We start from the raw sequence: 15,501 nt of genomic DNA on the forward strand, positions 1-15,501 counted from the left end.
AGTGAAATATGTTAATTTCTGCTTTGTTCTCTGACATTGTACCATTTTCAGTACTAACGATGCCCTCCTGCTTCCTCTCCACTATTATCTCTTTATAATCATCACCTATTTAAAATGTCACTGTTTCTAGAAAGCCACAGAAACCTTTGATCCCACAGTCTTGGATTAGGCGTTCAATTTGTACAATAAACAACCCTTTACCTACTTCTGGCATTTAACTTTGTAGTATACATGGTTGAAATTAAAAGACACTTGCTCCTTGAAAGAAAAGTTATGACCAAACTAGACAGCATATTAAAAAGTAGAGACATTACTTTGCCAACAAAGGTCTGTCTAGTCAAAGCTATTGTTTTTCCAGTAGTCATGTATGGATGTGAGTGTTGGACCATAAAGAAAGCTGAGCACCAAAATATTGATGCTTTTGAACCGTGGTGTTGGAGAAGACTCTTGAGAATCCCTTGGACTACAAAGAGATCCAATCAGTCCATCCTAAAGGAAATAAGTCCTGAATGTTCATTGGAAGGACTGATGCTGAAGCTGAAACTCCTATACTTTGGCCACCTGATGTAAATAACTGACTCACTGGAAAAGACCCTGATGCTGGGAAAGATTGAAGGCGGGAGGAGAAGGGGATGACAGAGGATGAGATGGTTGGATGACATCACTGACTCAATGGACATGAGTTTGAGTAAGCTCCGGGAGTTGGTGATGGACAGGGAAGCCTGGCATGCTGCAGTCCATGGGGTCGCAAAGAGTTGGATGCGACTGAACTGAACTGAGCTTATACGTGCTTGATTACTCCTTTCTTCAATGACTAACTCTAAGCCCCTTTTGATCTTGTATCTGTTATGTCTCTAGGTCATGTCCCCATGTCAGGGACATAGGATAGCTCAGTAAATATTTGTTCATTTATATACATTAATGTCTTCATCTATCTAATTATTCTATTGCTTTGTAACTTAACACCTGCTTTCTCAATTTATTCTTTGCAAATGTTTCCCCAGTGGCTCAGGTGGTAAAAAAATCTGCCTGCAATGAGGGAGACCTGGGTGTGATCCCCGGGTCGGGAAGATCCCCTGGAGAAGGGAATGGCAACCCCCTCCAGTATTCTTGCCTGGAGAATTCCGTGGGTAGAGGAGCCTGGCAGGTTACAGTTCACGGGGCTGCAAAGAGTCGGACACGATTGAGCAACTAACACACACACAATGCATATTTGTTGTTATTCTGTTACAATACTGTTAGTTCTTTGAGGGCATTCAACCTCCATAATAGACTGTACTCTTTAAGCACCCAGCTGGGACTTTATGGTCTTCTGTTCCCCAAAGCACCCAAAAATCAAGACATGCAAAAAATTTCCTTGTTGAACATTTAAGAGCTGGGACACTTGGGTCAGAGTGTCTGGATTTGAATCCTAGGTCTACATTTTACTAACAAAATGCTATTAGGCAAGTTGTACAGTATTTTGTTATAAATCTTGATTTCCTCGTCTGAATAAGCTGGTGGTATTACCTAGGTGGCACAGTAGTAAAGAATCTGCCTGCCAGTACAGTAGACACAAGACACACAAGTTCGATCCCTGGGTAGGGAAGATCCCCTAGAGTAGGAAACAACAACCCACTCCAGTATTCTTGCCTGGAAATTCCATGGACAGAGGAGCCTGGTAAGCTACAGTCCATGAGATCCCAAAGAGTTGGACATGACTGAGCAGGCACACACGTAACCTAACCACAGAAGTGAAGGATGAAATGAGGTAAATAGAAATCACTTTGAACAAATTATAGTCCAGTGTTTTGTACTCTAGATGCTAAGTAATTGTTTGAGATATCCAGCTCCCATGTCCCCAGGGCATGATTGGTGATCCAGGTTATTAATACCTGACTGACAATGCTATGGGGATGAGCTATGTACTGCCAACAGCAATCTTCTTGACATCTTTCCAGTGCTTTATATTCCTTCCTTGTTTAGCCTCACACTCTTCGAACATTCCCCAAACTTACCTTCTCTTTCCATTCTAATTCCATAATTTCTTTGGGTTATTTGTGCCATTAAGGTACTGGGGAAATAGTGTAGTGAGCTAATGCTTAATACTGCATAAGCCTGTCCTAGGAGACACACTAATGTATATCAATACTAAAAATGTTTGAAATACTAATTTTCCTCTTAATGAGCCTAAGCGTTTTATTAGAGTTATACCTTAATTCCAAGTTGCACGTCATTACCTTCACATATTGAAAGCAGCTGATGTTTCCAGGGCCTAATGTGTCTGTCATTTGCTTGAGGGCTCCTCTTTCTTACCCATTTTACATAGTAGATAGTAAGAAAATGAAAATTATATCACTTGAGAGATATTGTGTATGGTGGTTTGATTTCATTATTTATTCAAAAATATATTTCTGGTTATAATAATTAGTAGATGGCAATTCCTTGAAATTTGAATTTTGAAAATGTGAAAAGGAGCAAATAAAATAAGAATGAATCAGCATATCACCTAAAGATAATCATTTCCATAGTCCTTCCGATCTTATTTTCAACACTTGTCTTTATGTGTGTATAAGTGTAAATAACTCTTTGCCACTTCTTTCACTGCACTACATATGTGTGTTTTCCCTTTCATTAGTAATCTTTGGAAATGTCATTCCTCATAATAGTTTAGTTATATAATTATATGTTAATTGTAGAATCTCTCTATATATATGTGCATCTGTGTATCTATCTGTATATTAATTAATTTCTTATATTTCTACTGCCCCACCTTATAAATAATATTGTGAGGAACATCTTTGTGGCAGATACTGATCTGAGTTATTGACTCATTTAAATGAATTCTAATGGGAAAATATATTCAATGTATTTAAACATTATGACATATTATACTATATTATATATGTCATTTAAAATCTTAGAGACTGAAGTCAGTGAGACCTGTGTTTGAATCCTCACTCCAAATCATTCTACCTAGATAATGTTAGGAAAATCACTTGACCTCCCTTAATTCTAGTAAGAATTTTTTCTTTCATTTAACTGTTTTTTTTTTTTTTTTCCTGATACTGATACTGGTTTACCTGCTTCCTATTAATATCTAATAATTTTTAATAATTTCACTCTTTCTGAATATTTTATTTATTTTTGCACCTATACATATTTTAATGTTTCTTTTGTAATTTGCAGAAGACTGTATTTTGTTTTATTCTAAACATTTTTGTTGTCTATTTTAATTGTTATGTGTAGCCTATTTATGTGGTTATCTGTATAATTATTTGTATACTCATTGTTATTACTATCACAACTTACTGTTTTCTGTTATTCTTTGATATACTTCTTCTTAATGAACTTCTTGTTTTTTGTCTGTTTTATTTTGATTAAGACTAAAATTAAGGTTGGATTAGCATAGTTACAGTTAGGGTTTGGTTTGGGCATTTCTTTTTTGTAGTGAAGAGTCAACTAACCTTGATTAAAATTCCTTGATTTTTCAGTATGTGTGCTGACCATTATATCACCTGACAATGTAAATATTGTTAATTGTGGTAAAATATAAGTATTATACTTCTCTCCATCAGATGTTCTGAGGTAAACTTTTATAGTCTGAATTAAAATACATTTAATCCAGAGTCATAATTAGCTCAGTATGCCAGCAAATTTGGAAAACTCAGCAGTGATCACAGGACTGAAAAAGGTCAGTTTTAATTCCAATCCCAAAGAAAGGCAATGCCAAAGAATGCTCAAACTATAGCACAATTGCACTCTTCTCACACGCTAGTAAAGTAATGCTCAAAATTCTCCAAGCCAGGCTTCAACAATACGTGAACCGCGAAATTCTAGATGTTCAAGCTGGTTATAGAAATGGCAGAGGAACCAGAGATCAAATTACCAACATCCGATGGATTATCAAAAAAAGCAAGAAAGTTCCAGAAAAACATCTATTTCTGCTTTATTGACTACACCAAAGCCTTCGACTGTGTGGATCACAATAAACTGTGAAAAATTCTGGAAGAGATGGGAATACCAGATCACCTGACCTGCCTTTTGAGAAATCTGTATGCAGGTCAGGAAGCAGCAGTTAGAACTGGACATGGAACAATAGACTGGTTCCAAATAGGAAAAGGAGTACATCAAGGCTGTATATTGTCACCTTGCTTATTTAACTTATATGCAGAGTATATCATGAGAAATGCTGGGCTGGAGGAAGCACAAGCTGGAATCAAGATTGCCAAGAGAAATACCAATAACCTCAGATATGCAGATGACACTACCCTTATGGCAGAAAGTGAAGAAGAACTAAAGAGCCTCTTGATGAAAGTGAAAGAGGACAGTGAAAAAGTTGACTTAAAGCTCAACATTCAGAAAACTAAAATGATCACTTCATGGCAATTAGATGGAGAAACAGTGGAAACAGTGGCAGACTTTATTTTTTTGGGCTCCAAAATCACTGCAGATGGTGACTGCAGACAGTTGCTCCTTGGAAGAAAAGCTATGACTAACTTAGGCAACATATTAAAAAGCAGAGACATTACTTTGCCAACAAAGGTCCATCTAGTCAAGGCTATGGTTTTTCCAGTGGTCATGTATGGATGTGAGAGTTGGACTATAAAGAAAGCTGAGCACCGAAGAATTGATGCTTTTGAACTGTGGTGTTGGAGAAGACTCTTGAGAGCCCCTTGGACTGCAAGGAGATCCAACCAGTCCATCCTAACAGGAGATCAGTCCTGGGTGTTCATTGGAAGGACTGATGCTGAAGCTGAAACTCCAATAGTTTGGCCACCTGATGTGAAGAGTTGACTCATTCAAAAAGACCCTGATGCTGGTAAAGATTGAAGGTGGGAGGAGAATGGGACGACAGCGGTTGAGATGGTTGGATGGCATCACTGACTCAATGGACATGACTTTGGGTAAGCTCCAGGAGTTGGTGATGGACAGGGAGGCCTGGCATGCTGCAGTCCACAGGCTTGCAAAGAGGTGGACATGACTGAGTGACTGAACTGAACTGAGCTTAAACAGATATAGATTGAATTTTAGTTTCCCCCACACTGTGGACATTATTTCACTAATTCTAACATCTAGTTTTTATTTAAAAAAACAATCTAATTGATTTTCTTTTATATATAATCTGTGCTTTTTCTCATAATTTTTTAAATTCATAATGCTCTATAACTTTTTATTACTTGTTTCTCAGTGTGTTTTACATACCATGCTCAGTACTTGGAATTCACTTTTATCTTTAACATATAGCTTCCTTCAGTGGCAAAGTTTCAAGTATTATACCTTCCAATACTGCTCTACTTTCTGACTATACATTCTCTTTTATGTAATATACTGGAATACCCAGCTCCATACTTCCCCACATCTCAGTGATCTATATGCTGTCATGATTTTATCTTTATATATGCCATCTCACTGAATTTCCCAGCCTTTATATTCACTAACTCTCTTTTCAAGTTTGTCTTTTCTAAGGTATTTCCCATGTAATGAATCTTTTGTTTTCAATAATTAACATTTCAATTTCTCGTCTTTTTTCAAGTCCTTTTATTTTTTTCTTTTTTTTTTTCATTTATTTTTATTAGTTGGAGGCTAATTACTTTACAATATTGTAGTGGTTTTTGTCATACATTGACATGAATCAGCCATGAATTTACATGTATTCCCCATCCCGGTCCCCCCTCCCACCTCCCTCTCGACCCGATCCCTCTGGGTCTTCCCAGTGCACCAGGTCCGAGCACTTGTCTCATGCATCCAACCTGGGCTGGTGATCTGTTTCACCCTAGATAATATACATGTTTCGATGCTGTTCTCTTGAAACATCCCACCCTCGCCTTCTCCCACAGAGTCCAAAAGTCTGTTCTATACATCTGTGTCTCTTTTTCTGTTTTGCATATAGGGTTATCGTTACCATCTTTCTAAATTCCATACATATGTGTTAGTATACTGTAATGGTCTTTATCTTTCTGGCTTACTTCACTCTGTATAGATTGTTTTTGTTTCACTTATTTTTCTTTAATGAGTATTTATGTTTCATTAACTGGAATTGTGTTACTTTCACAACTTTAGGTCCAAGTTGTGAGACTGTGGATTCTATAAATGTATACCTTCATGTAAATTGCAGCTTTAGGCAGCACTTGCAAGCAACTTTTGTCAGCTTCATATTTTCAAGAAAAGAACTGGCTCATTGGAAAAGACCCTGATGCTGGGGAAGATGAAGGCAGGAGGAGAAAGGGAAGACAGAGGATGGGATGGTTGGATGGCATCGCCGTCTCAAATGACATGAGTTTAAGCAATCTCTGGGATTTGGTGATGGACAGGGAAGCCTGGTGTGCTGCAGTTCATGGTGCTTCAAAGAGCTGGACATGGCTGAGCGACTGAACCACACTATCAGTGGTTTTAAAAATATATAAGCTTTTGTCACCCATCTGACACAAAGTTCATGTAGTCTCTGATACCCTACAGAAGTGAAATAACTGGGGCTTGCTCCTAAACACATAGCCCAGAAGCCTGTGCTTTTATTCCTGAATCCATGTTACCTTCTATTTTTCTATAATGTGTATCCTTTTTATATGTAATGTTTCTTTGAGATCTTATACATATCCGACTTTATGAAACTTTCTTTTTCTTTCTTTGTTCTAGTCTATTTCCTTTCTTTTTCTCCTTTTCTATTTATTAAATTATGAAAGTGTGATAATACATTTTTAGGAGACTTAAAAATTACAGAAAAAAGTTACATATAGTTTCAGTATATTGTTCAGTTGCTCAGTTGTGTCTGACTCTTTGTGACCGTATGGACTGCAGAACACCAGGCTTCCCTGTCCTTCACCATTTCTCAGAGTTTGCTCAAACTCATGTCCACTGAGTAGATGATGCCATCCAACCATCTTGTCCTCTGTTGCCCCCTGTTCCTCCTGCCTTCAGTCTTTCCCAGCATCAGGGTCTTTTCTAATGGGTTTGCTCTTCTCATCAGGTGGCCAAAGTACTGGAGCTTCAGTTTCAGCATCAGTCCTTTCAGTGTATATTCAGGGTTGAGTTCCTTTACAATTGACTGGTTTGATCTCCTTACCGTTCTGGGTACTCTCAAGAATCTTCTCCAACAGCACATTTCAAAAGCATCAATTCTTTGGTGCTCAGCCTTCTTTATTGGTGAACTCTCACATCTGTACCTGAATACTGAAAAAACCATTGCTTTGACTTATACAGACCATTGTTGGCAAAGTGATCTCTCTCTCTCTCTCTCTTTTTTCTTAAATGTGCTGCCTAGGTTTGTCATTGATTTTTTTTCCAAGGAGCAAGCATCTTTTAATTTCATGGCTGCCATCACCATCTGCAGTGACTCGGAGCCCAAGAAAATAAAGCCTGTCACTGTTTCCATTTTTTCCCCATCTATTTGCCATGAAGTGATGGGACCACATGCCATGATCTTAGTTTTTAAATGTTGAGTTTTAAGCCACATTATTTACTCTCCTTTTTCACCTTCATCAAGAGGCTCTTTAGTTCCTCTTGACTTTCTGCCTTAAGGGTGGTATCATCTGCATATCTAAGGTTATTGGTATTTCTCCCAGCAATCTTGATTCAAGCTTGTACTTCATCCAGTCTGGCATTTCTCATGATGTACTCTACATATAAGTGAAATAAGCAGGGTGACAATAAACAACCTTGATGTACTCATTTTCCAGTTTGGAACCAGTTCATTGCTCCATGTCTGGTTCTGATTGTTGCTTCTTGACCTGCATATAGGTTTCCCAGGAGGCAGATAAAGTGGTCTGGTATTTCCATCTCTTGAAGAGTTTTCCAGTTTGTTGTGATACTCACAGCCAAAGCTTTAGCATAGTCAATGAAGCAGAAGTAGATGTTTTTCTGGAACTCTTGCTTTTTCTGTGATCCAACAGATGTTGGCACTTTGATCTCTGGTTCCTCTGCCTTCTCTAAATCCAGCTTGAACATCTGCAAATTCACATACTGTTAAAGCCTAACTTAGGAAATTTTAAGCATTATCTTGCTAGCATGTGAAATGATTGCAGTTGTGCAATAGTTTGAACATTCTTTGCCCCGCACTTCTTTGAGATTGGAATAAGGACTGAGATTTTCCAGTCCTGTGGCCAATGCTGAGTTTTCCAAATTTGCTGGCATATTGAGTACAGCACTTTCACAGCATCATCTTTTAGAATTGGAAATAACTCAGCTGGAATTCTATCATCTCCAGTAGCTTTGTTCATAGTAATGCTTCCTAAGGTCCACTTGACATCACACTCTAAAATGTTTGGCTCTAAGTGAGTGATGATGTCCTCATGGTTTTTTGGGTCATTGAGATTTATTTTATAGTTCCTCTGTATATTCTTGCCACCTCTCCTTAATATCTTCTGCTTCTGTTAGGTCCATACAATTTCTGTCCATTATTGTACCCATCTTTGCACAAAATGTCTCCTTTGTATGTCTAACTTCTTGAAGAGATCTCTAGTCTTTCCCATTCTGTTGTTTCCCTCTATTTCTTTGCATTGTTCACTTAGGAAGGCTTTCTTATATCTCTTTGCTATTCTTTGGAACTCTTCATTCAGTTGGGTATATCTTTCCTTTTCTCCTTTGCCTTTCACTTCTCTTCTTTTCTCAGCTATTTTTAAGGCTGCCTCAGCCAATCATTCTGCCTTTTTGCATTTCTTTTCTTAGGGATGGTTTTGACCGCCACCTCCTGTACAGTGTCAGAAACCTCCATCCATGTTTCTTCAGGCACTCTTTCTGTCAGATCTAATCCTTTGGATCTATTTATCATATCCACTATAATCATAAGGGTTTTGATTTAAGTCATATCTGAATGGTCTAGTGGTTTTCCCTGCTTTCTTCAATTTAGGTCTGAATTTGGCAATAAGGAGTTCATGATCTGAGCCACAGTCAGCTTCCTGGTCTTGTTTTTGCTGACTCTATAGAACTTTTCCTGCTATGGCTGCAAAGAATATAATCAATCTGATTTTGGTATTGACCATCTGATGATGTCCATGTGTAGAGTTGTCTCTTGTGCTGTTGGAAGAGGGTGTTTGCTACAACCAGTGCCTTCTCTTGGCAGAACTCTGTCAGCCTTTGCCCTGGTTCATTTTGTACTCCAAGGCCAAAATTGCCTGTTACTCCAGGTTTCTCTTGATTTCCTACTTTTGCATTCCAGTCCCCTATGATGAAAAGAGCATCTTTTTTTGGTGTTAATTCTAGAAGGTCTCATAGGTCTTCTTAGAACTCTTCAACTTAGCTTCTTCACCATTAGTGCTTGGGGCATAGACTTAGATTACTGTGATATTGAATGGTTTGCCTTGGGAATGAACAGAGTTCATTCTGTCATTTTGGAGCTTGCACCCAAGTACTGCATTTCAGACTCTTTTGTTGACTGGGATGGCTACTCCATTTCTTCTGTGGTATTCTTGTCCACAATAGTAGATATAATGGTCATCTGAATTAAATTTGCCCATTTTGGTACATTTTAGTTTATTGATTCCTAAAATGTCAATGTTCACTCTTGCCATCTCCTGTTTGACCATTTCCAATTTACCTTGATTCATGGACCTAACATTCCAGCTTCCCATCCAATATTGTTCTTTATAGCATTGGACTTTACTTTTATAACCAGCACATCCACAACTGGGTGTGTTTCCCTTTTGGCTCAGCCTCTTCATTCCTTCTGAAGCTATTTTTCCACTCTTCTCCCATAGTTAATTGGGCACCTACTGAACTGGGGAGTTCATATTTCAGTGTCATATCGTTTTGCCTTTTCATACTCTTCATGGGGGCTTCCCTGATAGCTCAGTTGGTAAATGGTACACCTGCAGTGCTGGAGACCCCAGTTCATTTCCTGGGTTGGGAAGATCTGTGGCAGAAGGGATAGGCTACCCACTCCAGGATTCTTGGGCTTCCTTTCTGGCTTAGTTGGTAAAGAACCTACCTGCAGTGTGGGAGACCTGGGTTCATTCCCTGGGTTGGGAAGATCCCCTGGAGAAGGGAAAGCCTATCCATTCCAATGTTGTGGCCTGGAGAAGTCCATGGACTGTATAGTCCATGGGGTCTTACTCTTCATGGTGTTCTAAAGGCAAGAATGCTGAAGTGGTTTGCCATTCCCTTCTCTGGTGGATCACGTTTTGTCAGAACTCTCCACCCTGACCCATCCATCTTTGATGGCTCTACATGGCATGGCTCATAGTTTCATTGAGTAGACAAGGCTGATATCCATATGATTAGTTTTGTTGTTGTTGGTGGTGGAGTCGCTCGGTCATGTCCGACTCTTTGCAACCCCATGGACTGTAGCCCACCAGGCTCCTCCGTCCATGGGGTTTTCCAGGCAAGAGTACTGGAGTGGGCTGCCATTTCCCTCTCCAGTGGATCTTCCTGACCCAAGGATTGAACCCATGCCTCCTGCATGGTAGACAGAGATGCTTTACCATCTGAGCCACCAGGGAAGTCCTGTAATTGTGGTTTTTCATTCTGGCTGCCCTCTAGAGAGGCAAAATGATCAGTGATTACCTGGGGTTTGGATGGATGGATGAGTACAAAGGATACTTCAGTTCAGTTCAGTTCAGTCGCTCAGTTGTGTCTGACTCTTTGCGACCCCATGAATCATAGCACGCCAGGCCCCCCTGTCCACCACCAACTCCTGGAGTTTACTCAAACTCATGTCCATTGAGTCGGTGATGCCATCCAACCATCTCATCCTCTGTCATCGCCTTCTCCTCCTGCTCCCAATCCCTCCCAGCATCAGGGTCTTTTCCAATGAGTCAACTCTTCACATCAGGTGGCCAAACTATTGGAGTTTCAGCTTCAACATCAGTCCTTCCAATGAACACCCAGGACTGATCTCCTTTAGGATGGACTGGTTGGATCTCCTTGCAGTCCAAGGGGCTCTCAAGAGTCTTCTCCAATACCACAGTTCAAAAGCATCAATTTTTCGGCACTCAGCTTTCTTCACAGTCCAACTCTTATATCCATACATGACCACTGGGAAAACCATAGCCTTGACTAGATGGATCTTTGTTGGCAAAGTAATGTCTCTGCTTTTTAATATGCTGTCTAGGTTGGTCATAACTTTCCTTCCAAGGACTAAGTGTCTTTTAATTTCATGGCTGTAATCACTATCTGCAGTGATTTTGGAGCCCTCAAAAATAAAGTCTGCCACTATTTCCACTGTTTCCGCATCTATTTCCCATGAAGTGACGGGACTGGTTGTCGTGATCATAGTTTTCTGAATGTTGAGCTTTAAGCCAACTTTTTCACTCTCCTCTTTCACTCTCAGCAAGAGGCTGAGTATCAAAGGATACTTAGGAGAAATCCTCTGATGATACCATTGTGAAGGGTATATGTCTTTGTACAGTTGTCTAAACTCATAGAATGTGCAACACTAGGAGTGAATTGTAATGTGAAATTAGGAATTTGAGGTGATTATAGTGTGCCAGTAGTGGTTCATCAAATGTAACAAATGTGCCACTCCAATGTAGAAGTTGTAAATGAGGGAGGCTATGTGTGTGTGGAGGCAGGAGATAAATAAAAATTTCTCTATTTCCCCTTTAGTTTTGCTATGAGCCAAAACTACCTTTAAAAAATAAAGTCTTAAGAAATATATAGGGCAACTTTTTATAAACACATCTCCCTATTCAATCACTGTACCATATCTGTTGTATACTTTCAAGCAGTTTAACGACAGTTTAGCATCAACTTTCCCATGTCTACACTGTTTCTGTAATTGCTATTTTGTGGATTAGATGGTAAAAATCTCCTGCAATGATGGAGACCTGGGTTCGAACCCTGGGTCGGGAAAATTCCCAGGAGGAGGGGACGGCAACCCATTGCAGTATTCTTGCCTGGAGAACCCCCATGGACGTAGGAGCCTGGCGGGCTACAGTCCATGGGGTCACAAAGAACGTACACAACTGAGCAACTAAGCACAGTACACCACAGTAATTCATATTGGTTATTTATTTATACAATCGGCAGTTATTCGCAAAACATTTACTAGGTGCTGTTCAAGATCATGGGAATGTATCGTTAAGCCAAAGTACCTATTCTTAAAGAGCTTATAATACTCTCATGTGTACATAATTGATACATAATCATTAATTTAGTTTCCTGTTATTTTGCATAACTCTCAGAAGAGAACAATTACATGTATTGTTTTCTTCAGTCTTGAAGATACGTGCAAAAAAAGTAATGTCATTGACCTAAAAATATTTTCCTCTTTAGATGTTCTGATATTCACTCCAAATAAAGATGGTAAAAATAAAGATATATATATATATATACATATATTATATATACATATGTATATGTGAATATGTATAGAAATAATAGTGAGTTGAACCAACAGAATTCTTAATCTGATTTAGCTGATTTATCAGAAAGGAGGTTCAAAGTACAATCAAATTGGACCTCTGTTTTCTATAACAAATTAAGAATCTATGTTTTTCTTCTTGATATAACATAATATAAATATATAAGCAGTTTCATATAGAATAGTTTATTACTCTATGGCATTTCTTACACTACCTGAAAAGTATCCTCCTAACCCAAACTTAGAGTAATGACCAAACTTGTAAAATCTATTTTTGAAAATTATAGAAAGCCATAAGATATGTTTATGTGAAGAAATACTATAGATTTATGAAAATAGTCTAATTAATCATTTAAATTATAAATTACTTCATTAGCTAATTTTTGCTTTGTCTTTGTTTTACAATATATAAATATGTTTGAAGCCATCTGTGCTGAGAGATAGCTGTTCAGTCTGCTTTTCTTCCTGTCATTGTTGGTAACAAGTTTGTGTAAAAGGAGCCTCTAGCAGTTTTCAGGATCCGCAGCAGCGCAAGATTTATTTCTTCCAAATTAGATTATTACATATTTCATGTGTTTCCATTTTTTAATAAGTAACCTTACAAGTTTCAAAAGTATGAACACCTTTGTGACTCTTGATATGTACAGCTAAATATTTCTCCAATATATTTCCAGCAGCCTAGGTAAAGCTAGTTTGATTTTATACTGTTATACTCTAACTTAACTTCACATCTATAAGGATTTTCTCACTAAGATCTTTAAGTTGGAGATGAGAAAGCTTAATAGGGGCATTTAGGAGTCATAACTATTCATTTTAATTTCTACTGTATCCTTTGTCCATTTTCTAAATTCTACTTGCTTCATTTTACTATTTGAGTGTATAATCCCAAAACTAATAAATACACACACCAAAAAAAAAAAAAAAAAAGGCTAAAACACTATTGTATCTTTCTGGGCTTCTGCTCATTTACCATATTTTGAGAAACAAAAGTCCGTTAAAGTTTCACATGGTCAACATTGATTACTCTACTCCATTTATATTCATTTACTCCATAAATCAAAATTAAATCCCAAATGTCACAGGAACTAAACCAGGTGCCGGAGATCCAGTGTCATATAAATAGCCATCTACCTGAATCTGGTCTTCTTTGAGAGGTTTCAACACAGTCATCTTTCTTACCTTTCCTTCTCAGTATCAGCACTGGTACCAGTGACATAACCAGAATTACATTTTAGAGAATTTTCCAAAATTCTTTGAGTTTATACTTTCTTTGGGATGGTCACAATTCCTACCTCCCTCAACAAAAACCATTTTCTTTGAAATCTTTATTTCTTAGTTAGGTTAATTGCCTAACTGAAGCTAGTCTGTGTTTTCTTACCTGACATAAATTATAGATAAAATATGTTTTTTCACCAGGTTGTCAACTAAACCCTTTTCCACACTCCCTATCTTCATTTTCCTCAAAACTCACAGTGTGTGATTTGGCTTGGTAATAATTTAATGACTTCTTTTGACCTGTAGGAGAATGGCAGATGATTCCAGTTCACCTCAGATTGTGTGAGAAGGAATACAGGATCTTGATATTCCAACCTTTTTTTGTTCTGGATTCTGTGCACCTTTTATTTATTTCTTTTGGCTAGCTGATTCAGAACTATTAAGGTTAGAAGAAATATTACCTTAAGACTAGTGTGAAAGTTCAGTCACAAAGTCGTGTCTGAGTCTCCGCGACCCCATGGACGATGGTACACCAGCCTTCCCTGTCCTTCACTATCTCCCGGAGTTTGCTTGAACTCATGTCCTTTGAGTCAGTGATGCCATCCAACCGTCTCATGCTCTGTCACCCATTTCTCCTCCTGCCCTCAATCCTCTGACAAAACATGGTCTACTGGAGAGGAAAATGGCAAACCACTCCAGGATTCTTGGCCTCAAGAACCTCAGGAACAGTGTAAAAGTACTTTAAAACTTCTGGGTAAACACCCAGGAGGCATTTGTCATCTATTGGGTTAATTTTTTTTTTTTTTAATTTTCCTATGTCCAGGCACTCCGATAAGCACTACATTACCTCTCTTCTAACTGGAAGTGTAGTTACCAACTGTCTCCTGGTTATCAAATCTGAATGCAAACTTGTACCACATTACAAGTTATTCTATTTTTTCATAATGCATATTTTATCATGAATTTTAAGCTCCTTTGGAAATGGAAAAGTTTGGCTAAATGATGTTATTCAAAATTGTTTAAAATAATGAATCTATTTTTATCAATAAATTATTTAGCACAACATTTAGTTCATTAAAAACCCTTAATAAGTATTGACTATTATTTTAATTTTATCAAAATGTTATAAATTTATTGACAGCAGTAAAAATGAAATATGAAAATACTAAAACCAATTAAATAACTTATTTTTTATATTTAGTATAGTTTCTAAAACTTTAATGTTCAATGGTATAAGGCACATTTTATGATTTTCTTTGTGTCATAAAATCTAGAGAAAAAAAGGTCATGAAGTCTATAACCTGACTTTGAGAAGAAGTTCCTCCAAATTAAATTCTGATTAAAATTTATTCTGTACTCAAAGTTGAAAGAAAATTCTATTCTGTGACTTCTAAAAGGCGTTTGAAAGCCCTTATATCTGGAAAGAGTTCTTTATAATTTTTAACATTTAATATTCCATGTAATCCTGATAACTGTTCTTTTCTAAAAATTAAATTCATTGATTCTTCACAATTCTTTCATGTGTACATATTTGAAAACTTTCCAAGTTCCTTGTGTTCTTTTTAAAAAAGATTAAATATTCCATTTATTAGATTGAGCATAAAAGATTGTTATATTGCATTGTGAGTGATAACAGTTACAGAATTTTAAAGCTAATGACATTTGTTACATTACTGGAATATTTAGGGAAACACTCCACTTGGATTCTAATACAGGATGCACATTTTTTACAAAAAGGGTAAAAATCAAGGAGTAAATGAGGAATAAGTATGTGAGCTAGTTCAAAATAATGAGAGAAATTATATATTGATCAAGTTATTTAACAGTTTAGAATATCTAGAAAGAAAATAATGAAGGATTGATTTTTGACTAGGCTTTAAAAAATTATTTCTAATAATTTTGTCTAACAGACCACAATAGGCACAGCTTCCTTGCCATCAATTTTACATGGTTCCAGTGATCTACCCACTATGATAAAAATTATTCTTTCCTGTCCATTTGTTTTCCTACTC

At 37.4% G+C, this 15,501-nt stretch overlaps 1 protein-coding gene across 2 annotated transcripts in view; it reads left to right on the top strand.

Annotated features, from left to right (window-relative positions):
* SPAG16 (sperm associated antigen 16) overlaps window positions 1-15,501 on the top strand; it is a 968,306-nt gene that overhangs the window by 697,603 nt on the left and 255,202 nt on the right. The gene's annotated exons all lie outside the window — the stretch shown is intronic.

This window comes from Odocoileus virginianus, chromosome 30, assembly GCF_023699985.2.
Source record: "Odocoileus virginianus isolate 20LAN1187 ecotype Illinois chromosome 30, Ovbor_1.2, whole genome shotgun sequence".
In the NCBI taxonomy this organism is placed as follows: Eukaryota; Metazoa; Chordata; class Mammalia; order Artiodactyla; family Cervidae; genus Odocoileus; species Odocoileus virginianus.